This window comes from Nelumbo lutea, chromosome 1, assembly GCF_056320005.1.
Source record: "Nelumbo lutea isolate HS-2025 chromosome 1, American lotus-T2T, whole genome shotgun sequence".
In the NCBI taxonomy this organism is placed as follows: Eukaryota; Viridiplantae; Streptophyta; class Magnoliopsida; order Proteales; family Nelumbonaceae; genus Nelumbo; species Nelumbo lutea.
The window spans coordinates 213,888,802-213,898,934 of record NC_142684.1 but is presented as its reverse complement, the minus strand read 5'-3'; the positions used below and the strand labels follow the sequence as shown (position 1 = coordinate 213,898,934).

General features: G+C 42.8%; 1 non-coding gene across 1 annotated transcript; it reads right to left on the bottom strand.

The window, feature by feature from the left end:
* Nucleotides 1-675: 675 nt before the first annotated feature.
* LOC148880883 (small nucleolar RNA R71) lies at nt 676-782 on the bottom strand. Its single transcript, XR_016106160.1, has one exon. It is a non-coding gene; the product is annotated as a small nucleolar RNA R71 (small nucleolar RNA).
* Between the last annotated feature and the right edge of the window lie 9,351 nt (nt 783-10,133).

The window sequence follows — 10,133 nt, the reverse complement described above, 5'->3', positions numbered from 1 at the left end:
GTAGATAAAGGAACCTTGAATAAGATGATTGGTTTAAATCTGCTTTTAGTATAATCGGCTTCATTTATTCATGATAGGATGTAGGTTTTGTATTCCAATACTTCACTTTACATTTTCAGTGTGATAGGATTAGTTATTTATTTTCTTTTGTGAATATTGGCATTTATATTGCTTTGACTTTAACAGTTTATGACAAGCAGACCTGAACTGGAAGAGATCCTTTACGACCCAGAGATTGAACGGACTCTCCGTGTCCGTTTGAGAGCTGCTAAGCAAGTCAGACAAGAAGCACAAGAAATGGCTGAACAAAGAACTATGATGGATTATGCCAAGCCTACCCTCACCGGGACTGTCTCCAGCATTATCAGGCCAACTATTGCTGCCAATAACTTCGAAATTAAACCGGCCATAATCCAAATGATACAAAATACGGTTCAGTTTTGTGGTATGGCCCATGAGGATCCGAATGCCCATATTGCTAACTTCTTGGAAATCTGTGACACCTTCAAACACAATGGGGTAAGTGATGATGCCATCCGGCTGAGGTTATTCCCATTTTCTTTGAAGGATAAAGCCAAAGCTTGGTTGAACTCATTACCGGCAGGATCTATAGCCACATGGGACGAAATGGCCAGCCGTTTTCTCTCTAAATATTTTCCCCCTTCTAAAACTGCTAAAATGAGGAATGACATCACTACTTTTTTCCAGCAAGAGGGGGAATCTTTATATGAGTCATGGGAACGATACAAGGAGCTGTTAAGGAGAGTTCCTCACCATGGCCTCCCCATTTGGCTGCAAGTGCAGACTTTCTATAATGGTCTTACTGACTCAAATAAGACCATATTAGATGCTGCAGCCGGAGGATCCATAAATAATAAAACTCCTGAGGTTGCCCATGCACTTATTGAGGAAATGGCAGCCAACAATTATCAATGGCATTCGGAAAGGACTCAAACTAGGAAGCAGCAAGGCTTGCATAATGTTGACACTTATACAGCACTAGCTGCACAAATAGGAGCACTCAGTAAAAAAATAGATGAAATGCAGATAGCTGCCATGCATGTGCAGCCTCTTAATTGTGAATTGTGTGGGGGAGGCCACATCAGTACAGACTGCCAAGTTGGCAATCAGTTCAGACCATCTACTGAACAAGTTGACTATGTCAGCAATTCGTCAAGACAGCAGGGTTACCAGAGTCACCATACTTTTCATCCAGGATGGAGGGGACATTCAAACCAGTCCTGGCCAAATCAGCATATTTCCAAGCCGTTCCACCAGACTTATCATCAGCCTGAACCGAAATCCAATTTGGAGGAACTGATGACAAAATTTATAGCAGGTGCAGAAACTAGGTTCCAGAACCAGGAAGCCTCAATCAAAAACCTGGAAAACCAAGTGGGGCAATTGGCACAATTAATCTCTTCCAGACTGCCGGGAACTCTTCCAAGCAACACTGAAGTGAATCCATGAGAGCAGGTGCAAGCTATTACCTTAAGAAGTGGAAAAGAGTTGCCTGAGGTAGAAAAGAAGAATTGGGCTGAACCCAAGGCAGAAACAAGCCTTGGAACCAGACAACAGAAGACGGAACAACCAGAAGCACAACAAGGGATGCACCAACAACCACAAGTTCCATTCCCTAACAGGCTGAAGCAACAAAAATTGGAGAAGGAATTTGGTAAGTTTCTTGAAATATTTAAAAGTTTACATATTAATATTCCTTTTGCTGATGCTTTAGCCCAGATGCCACACTATGCAAGGTTTTTGAAGGAATTATTGGCAAACAAAAGGAAACTGGGAGATGTGGCTACAGTTGCATTAAATGAGGAATGTTCTGCTATCCTTCTGAACAAGCTGCCTCAGAAACTCAAAGATCCAGGGAGTTTCACTATTCCTTGTACCATTGGCAGTTTAAAAATTGAAAAAGCTTTATGTGACCTGGGAGCTAGCATCAATTTAATGCCATATTCTATCTTCAAGAAATTGGGGTTGAATGAACCCCAACCCACTAGAGTGGCATTACAATTGGCTGATAGATCCATTAGACATCCTAGGGGGATCATAGAAGATGTGTTAGTTAAAGTTGACAAATTCATTTTTCCAGTTGATTTCATTGTGTTAGACATGCAAGAAGATGTGGAGGTCCCGCTTATCCTAGGGAGACCTTTCCTGGCTACCGGGAAAGCAATGATTGATGTCCAACAAGGACAACTCAGCCTTAGGATACAAGATGAGGAGATAATTTTTAAAATGTCTGATGCTATGAAACATGCACCCTCTAGTGATGATTCTTGTTTTATGATTGATGCCATTGAATTGACAATTGATGAATGCTTCCAGGTAAGTAGAATAACTGATCCTCTTGAACTCTGCCTCCAGCAGGGAGAACTTGAAGAAACAGAAAATGAAAAAATAAACCTCATGATAGCATACCTGAATGATAAGCCTCAATTCAAGGGAAAGGGGTTTCTTAAATTAGAGAACTTAGGCAAATTGCCCGGACCATCAGGTAAGCCATCACCCCAAGAACCCCCCACCCTTGAACTGAAGCAATTACCATCCCATTTAGAGTATGCTTTCCTTGAGGAACCATCAGATCTCCCCGTGATAATTTCCGCAGCACTGAATCCCTTACAAAGAGAAAAATTATTAAGAGTGCTGCGGGAACACAAAAATGCTATAGCTTGGAAGGTAGAAGATATCAAAGGCATTAATCCATCAATCTGCACTCACAGAATTTTGATGGAAGAGGACAGCAAGCCTTCCGTTCAGCCCCAAAGGCGCCTGAATCCCAACATGAAAGAAGTGGTAAAGGCTGAAATAATTAAGTTGTTAGATGCTGGGATCATTTATCCTATTTCTGATAGTTCTTGGGTAAGCCCTGTGCAAGTTGTGCCCAAAAAAGGGGGTACGACTGTTGTTCCAAATGAGAAAAATGAACTCATCCCTACTAGAACCATTACCGGATGGCGTGTGTGTATTGACTATAGAAAATTAAATGAAGCCACCCGGAAGGACCATTTCCCTCTCCCATTTATGGATCAAATGTTGGAGAGGCTAGCCGGGCATGAGTATTATTGTTTCTTGGATGGATATTCAGGGTATAACCAGATACCAATTGCACTAGAAGATCAAGAAAAGACCACTTTTACTTGCCCATATGGAACCTTTGCATACCGAAGGATGCCCTTTGGGTTATGCAATGCCCCAGCAACCTTTCAGCGATGTATGATGTCTATATTTTCTGATATGGTTGAAAAATTTATTGAGATCTTCATGGATGATTTTTCAGTTTTTGGCTCTTCATTTGATGCATGTTTGAATAATCTGGAACAGGTGCTTACTAGATGTAAAGAAACACATCTTGTGTTGAATTGGGAGAAATGTCATTTTATGGTGCAAGAAGGCATAGTGCTTGGACACAAGATCTCTCAAAGAGGTATAGAAGTCGACAGGGCCAAGGTGGAGGCAATTGAAAAATTACCAACCCCAACATCTATTCGTTCTTTGAGAAGTTTCTTAGGACATGTCGGATTCTATAGAAGGTTTATTAAAGATTTCTCAAAAATTTCCAAGCCATTATCTACCTTGCTTCAGAAAGAAGTGCCTTTTGAATTTTCAACTGAATGTCTTCATGCTTTCAACATCTTGAAAGACAAATTGATCCATGCACCTATCATGATAGCACCAGATTGGACCCTCCCATTTGAATTGATGTGTGATGCGAGTGATTTTGCTATAGGAGCTGTTTTAGGACAAAGAATGAACAAACATTTTCAGCCAATTTACTATGCTAGCAGAACCTTGACTGGACCCCAACTCAATTACACCACCACAGAAAAGGAGCTGTTAGCAGTAATATTTGCACTTGATAAGTTTCGTTCATATCTGATATTATCCAAGGTTGTTGTCCACACAGATCACTCGGCATTAAGGCACTTGCTTACCAAGCAAAACTCAAAACCAAGACTGATCAGGTGGATCCTTTTATTGCAAGAGTTTGACATTGAGATTAGAGACCTGAAGGGTGCTGCAAACCTGGCTGCTGACCATCTCTCCCGGTTGGACACGGTAAGCTCAAAAGAGGAGATAACCAGCAACATTCGAGAAGAATTTCCGGATGAGCAGTTGTACTCAATACAGAAATACTCATATCCTTGGTATGCTGATTTTGCTAATTATCTAGCTGCACAAGTCCTTCCTCCTAACCTTTCATATCAACAGAAAAAGAAATTCTTTTCTGATGTAAAATACTATCTGTGGGAGGAACCCTTTTTGTATAAATTGTGTGCAGATCAGATCATAAGGAGATGTGTCCCCGAGGAGGAGATGGAGTCGGTACTCCAATTTTGCCATGATAAAGAAGCAGGAGGTCATTTTGGAGCTAGTCGCACGGCAGCCAAGGTTTTGCAATCAGGTTTTTATTGGCCCACACTCTTCAAAGATGCCCATCGGTATGTGTCCACATGTGACAAATGCCAAAGATCGGGAAACATTTCCCGACGGAATGAAATGCCCCTTTCCAATATTTTAATCTGTGAAATCTTTGATGTTTGGGGTATAGATTTCATGGGACCTTTCCCGAATTCTTTTGGGAATAAGTACATCCTCGTTGCAGTTGACTATGTATCCAAATGGGTAGAAGCCATGGCTTTACCCACAAATGACTCAAGAAGGGTAGTACACTTCCTAAAGAAGCTATTCTCCCGATTTGGCACTCCGCGAGCTATAATTAGTGATAGGGGAACTCACTTCTGCAATAGCCAATTTGAGAGGTTAATGCAGAAATATGGAATTACACATAAATTAGCTACCCCTTATCACCCTCAAACCAGTGGCCACAATTTATCTATATTTTATGAGGTTTTTGCATGAAATTTTATAATGGTTTAATTAAATTTTTGCCGTATTTTAGCTTGATTGCAAGAAAGATTTCAGGGGGAGCCAAATCAACAAAAAGAAGGCAAAAGCAAGAAAAGAAAACCCAAAAATTTATCAAGTTCAGCCCGGCCCAGCCATGAGAGCAAGAGAATTTCATTCGGCCCAAGAAGAGCAAGTGAAACTCTTTGGAAAATCCAAGGGAAGAAGCCTAGCTATGAGGAGAATTCGGCCCAGCAAGGAAGGCCCATTTTTAGCCCAAATAACAGCCTAGAGTGTAGCCCACATGAGCTCAAAAGCAAGCTAAGTTGTAGCCCAAATAGCAGCCCAAAGGGAGCTAGGGGCGGCAACTTCTAGGAGTTTCTTGAAGAGAAGGAGGGAGCACTCTAGAAGGTTCATGAGGGGTGTAATACACCCCATTCTAGAGGCTTCAAGAAGGGGCAAGAGCCCCCTTGAAAAACTATATAAGGAGGCCTCTAGGAGGGGAGAAAGTGGTTCAATTGCTTGAGAGAAAGGCTCTCCCACTCTTAGAGGTTCAGCCACCTTGAGAGAAGAGAAGAGAAGAAGGCTAGGCGCAAGGAAGAAGAAGAAGAAGGGCTGAAGGAAGTTCAAGACAAGCAAGCTAGAAGAAGAAGGTGAGTTCGAATTGAGGGATTGTGATTCAAAGATTTTTTGTAATAAATCATTTGTAGTTTCATTCTCTTTTGATTTGAATTCAGTTTCTTAGTTATATGTTCTTTCTTCTTTCTCCTTGTTTCCATTCTTCCTTGATGTATTTCAGCTTGTAAAATTTCAGATCAGCAATCTAATTCTTTTTTATTCATTCAAATGATCATGCATTGTACTTGAAGTTTCTTGAATAAGGGTGTGATTGCAGATCAATTCGGCCAACTAACCTTCAAAACTCAGATCTGAATTCTCAGATCTGAGATTGCAAGATCTGAATTGCTTGAAAGAGAATTCAGATCTGCAAATTTCAGATTGGGCGAATTAATCTACAGCTTGGAATTCCTAGAGTGCTTGAGAGAGACTCTAGGAATTCAGATCTACTATTCAAGAACTGAATTGAGTGCAAGGTTAGAGATAACTTGCACAATTCAGTTGGTGATCAATTCAGATTTGAATTGATGCCTTAGAAGTGTTTGAAGAAATGCATGCATGGGGATTAGATTCTTGCTAGAGATAGAAGAACCATCACTCATGCATAGGATGAACATGCGCTTGAGAGAGGCTGTTCATGACCTTGGGGTTTCACCAAACCAAGGCTCAATCATGATTCATTCGAATGATCCAAATTGATAGATTGCTGAATTCTGAGATTGACATTTACTGCTTACTCTTCTAACCTGAATTGAAGGCAATTGGACCAATGATTTAGATAGATTTTAATTTAGGATTTCTTAGCTTTCATTAGAGTTTTGATTTATTTGTTGATCAGATAAGAAATGTTCAATTTAGTATTGGTAATTGTTTCCTAAATCCTCGTGGGAACGATACTTCACTCACTACTTTATTACTTGAACGGCTAGTGCACTTGCTAGTGTCACAATGAGCCACACATCAGATGGTTCGGTGCCACTTGCTCTGTTCGATTTGGGTCATCCGGTCCAACCAATATTCACACACTCTGACTTGACCCAATACAAGCCAATCCGGGTCGACCCGAATTTGAAACAGTTTTGGACGAGATGATTCGGCCTCCACTTGCTTTGCCCGATCTAGACCATCCATCCGACCAATATCCACATGATCTTACTCAAATCTGGACCAACCCGATTAGCTACACTGACCTGGTTTGGGTCAGCTGGTCTGGTCCCAAACCCGTGCACAAACATGATATGGTCCGGTCTAGGTCAATCCACCCTTGACTAAATCAATCCGATTGAATTGAATTAATTCAGAACTAAACAGTTCAACAACCCTTGAACCTAAGTGGTTTAAATTGGTCTAGCCGGTTTGAACCTAAGTGGTTCAATCAAATCCGGAATCCGAACATAGTCAAATGGCTTCACCACTTGTGTAAAAATAACATGCATATAATGACTACAATAACCACCAAGCTACAACCAACTTATTTGTTAAGAGAGAGAGTTTATTTTTTTAGTCCATAAATATAAGATTAATAGGTTTGGATGAATTAGATTGGATTAATGCGAGTTTGGATTGAACACAACCCATTTAATTTTATATAATTGAATCATTAATGGGTTGATGGATTAGATAGATTGGATTGAAACTCAACCCAAACCAAACCCAACCCAACCCACCCAACTACCACCCCAAACTGTGGGCTGTGTATGGCTCGCTCAATCTTCCCAAACTCTTCGTCTAACTTATGCCCGAAGTTTACAAGAGAAATGATGTTCTTGAGGGTGATGGAACGGTCGGCACTGTTATTCTCATTCTCATTGAACTCAACGACGGTATATATATATATATATAGTCTTACATTACTAATTTCTTCTTCTTTATTTTATTTAATTTATTGCTATATTCAGTAGTCCAGTCTATATGACCACGAGCCAGCCAATTATTGCATTAATGAATGAATTGAAATATTTTTTATTAATCCATGATGATTTAATTTGATACTTAAATATAATTACTGTTTCATCAATCAGCACTAGGGGTGTTTATGGGTCGGGTTGGGTCGGTTTATTGGGGTTTTCCCAACCAACCCGACTTGGTCGGGTTACCTGAGGTGGAAACCAAAACTGACCCATTGATACACCAAACCGACCTGGTCAGTTTGAGTCGGGTTGAGTCGGTTTGGGTTGGTTTCGGTTTTGCTCTTGTACAAAAGGACACCTAATTTAATTCTAATTGTAATTGCCTAATGGGTTGCCTATTTGGTGTAAAATATTATAGAAAGTTAGAAACTATGATAGATTGCCTATTCTAATTGTAATTTCTTAATGGGCCTTCTAGTTCTAGTAGAAGACAAGTTATAGTTAAGTAGGAAACTACTCAAACTAGGAACTACTAAACTAGTAGAAGACTAGTTCGGTTCGGGTCGAGTTGGTTTCGGCTTTCACACAAGAAAACCGAAACTGACCCGATATATCGGTTTATATATTTGCCCAACCCGAAACTGACCGGTATTGGTGAAAACCCGGCCGACTTGGTTTGGGTTGATCCGGGTTGATCGGTTTGGTCGGGTTGGGCATTCTTATGAACAACCCTAATCAGCGCATCCTGAGCCATGTATATGGAAGGAGAAGTTCATAAAGATTGATCATCAAGAACATGAGAAGTTGGTCTGAGTGATTGAAGGAGAATTTCTTCGTATTGGGTTTCGTTCATTCGATATTATCTTCAAAGTCATAGAGAAAGACGCCTCCTCATGCATCATTCAATCCACCACCGCCTTTGAGCTCGATGACAAGTGATGGTACGCAATCCGATCACTCCAAGCTGGCACTTGCGTGGCTCCTGAAAGGTACCTGAGATGGAGAAGATAAGGAATCCCCGGGGGCTTGCCCGGCGGGAACACTCCGATGCTTAAGTTAGAGTCCTGCATCATTCAATCCACCATCGCCTTTGAGCTCGACAACAAGTGATGGTGTGCAATCTAGTCACACCTAGCTGGCACTTGCGTGGCTCCTGAAAGGTACTTGAGATGGAGAAGATGAGGAATCCCTGGGGAATTGCCTGGCGGGAACACTCCGATGCTTAAGTTAGAGTTCTGCGAAAGATGTAAAGAGAGGAAGAAAGCTAAGAGTGAAGATAGTGCAAGTATCAGGAAGTTACCTTTGTCTCTTGCGATTGGGCTACTTATAACAGAACTTTGTCGAATCAGGCCCACCTACCTCTGATAGGGTAGGTATAACCGCCATTGTCATCCTGTTGCAGCTGTTACAGCCAAGGCTGAGGTGGCATGTGTGGGGCCATCGTTGTAGGGTACGTACCTGTCAGATGTAGTACACCTTCCAAAGGTGGCGGGCACAATACTATCTGACGAGAGACGTGGTGGTAGTCTCCAGGTTTGTCTGGTATGGCGGTCGGGCAGGAGTCCTTCCTGCGATATGACAAACTACCCTTCTGTGAGTTACCTTGTATCGAGCTACCCTGCAAGTGGCGAGTTGCCCATGGCAAGCTACACCGAGCTGTCTGGCCCGGGGTGTCTTTACCTTGGGGTATTTAGAGGTAGATCGGGGTATTCCTATTTGGGAGTGGCCTAAAATCCACTGGGAGGAGCTCGGGCATTAGGAAAGGTCAGGGGCCCCGAGCTCAGAGGTAGCTCGGAGTGCCCCAGCCTCGGGGAAGAGGTGCTGGCCAGGCGGCTCTTTGGCGAGTAGCCTAACTCGCCGAGTTGCCAGACTGAACTCGGTGAGCCATCCCCACCGAGTTGCGGTTGCGCTTGCTGTGCTGTCACGCTGAGTCATCGCGTGAGCAAGGTCATGCCCACGTGTACCCATGCTACGAGGTCAAGCCAAATCACCCTCCATCAATTGCCCCCCACTCCCTATGCTGGCGGCGCTGACCTAGTGCAGGGAGTTCATGATGCGCCAGGTGGATTTGGCTTCGGTACTCATGCCACTTCATCGTGCGCTTCATCCAGCTGAACCGATCCAGTGCCCGGCTCGATCAAGAGAAACGCGGGTCGCATTTAGTTTACACGCAGACTTCACGCTAAACTGATTTCTCCTCGAGGATCCCATAACCGGTTTCTTTGAGAGCCATTGGATCATCTCAATCTTGATCATTAACACCTGGATGCAGTGGCTATAAATAGTGGGGGACCCTTGGTCATTTCTTCGCCACAAAGTCTTCAGCATCAGTGTTGAGCTCGGGTCTGAGGTTCCTAGCTCAGGTTTTTAGCTCAGTTGCTCCCTTAGTTCGGTTCGCGTTTCCTATGGTGAGTCCCCAAGCTTCCTTTTCTTTTCTGAACATTCTTTCCTTTCTGTGTTATCATGTCGTCTGGTGTAGATAGCCTTATCGATGAGTCCGAGGTAGGTACCTCGGCTCACAGTGGCTCTTTTGCCACCCAGCCATCCAACATATGGGTGGCTTCGGGTCATCTAGCATCCACCTCCCACTGAGGTCGGGTGCTAGATCAGTTCGGCCCTTCCACCATGACTCCGGAGAGACTCCAAGACCTCATACAGAGGTTCCACCTTCTTGGGGAGTGCTCTTATATCTTCCTACCAGCAGCTTTCCATGGGAGAACGGTCCCAATGAGATCGTGGTCTTCAGGGAGTAACTAGTCACCGAACTCCGTCTTCCTTTTCACCCCCCGATTGTTGAGGTGCTGGTGC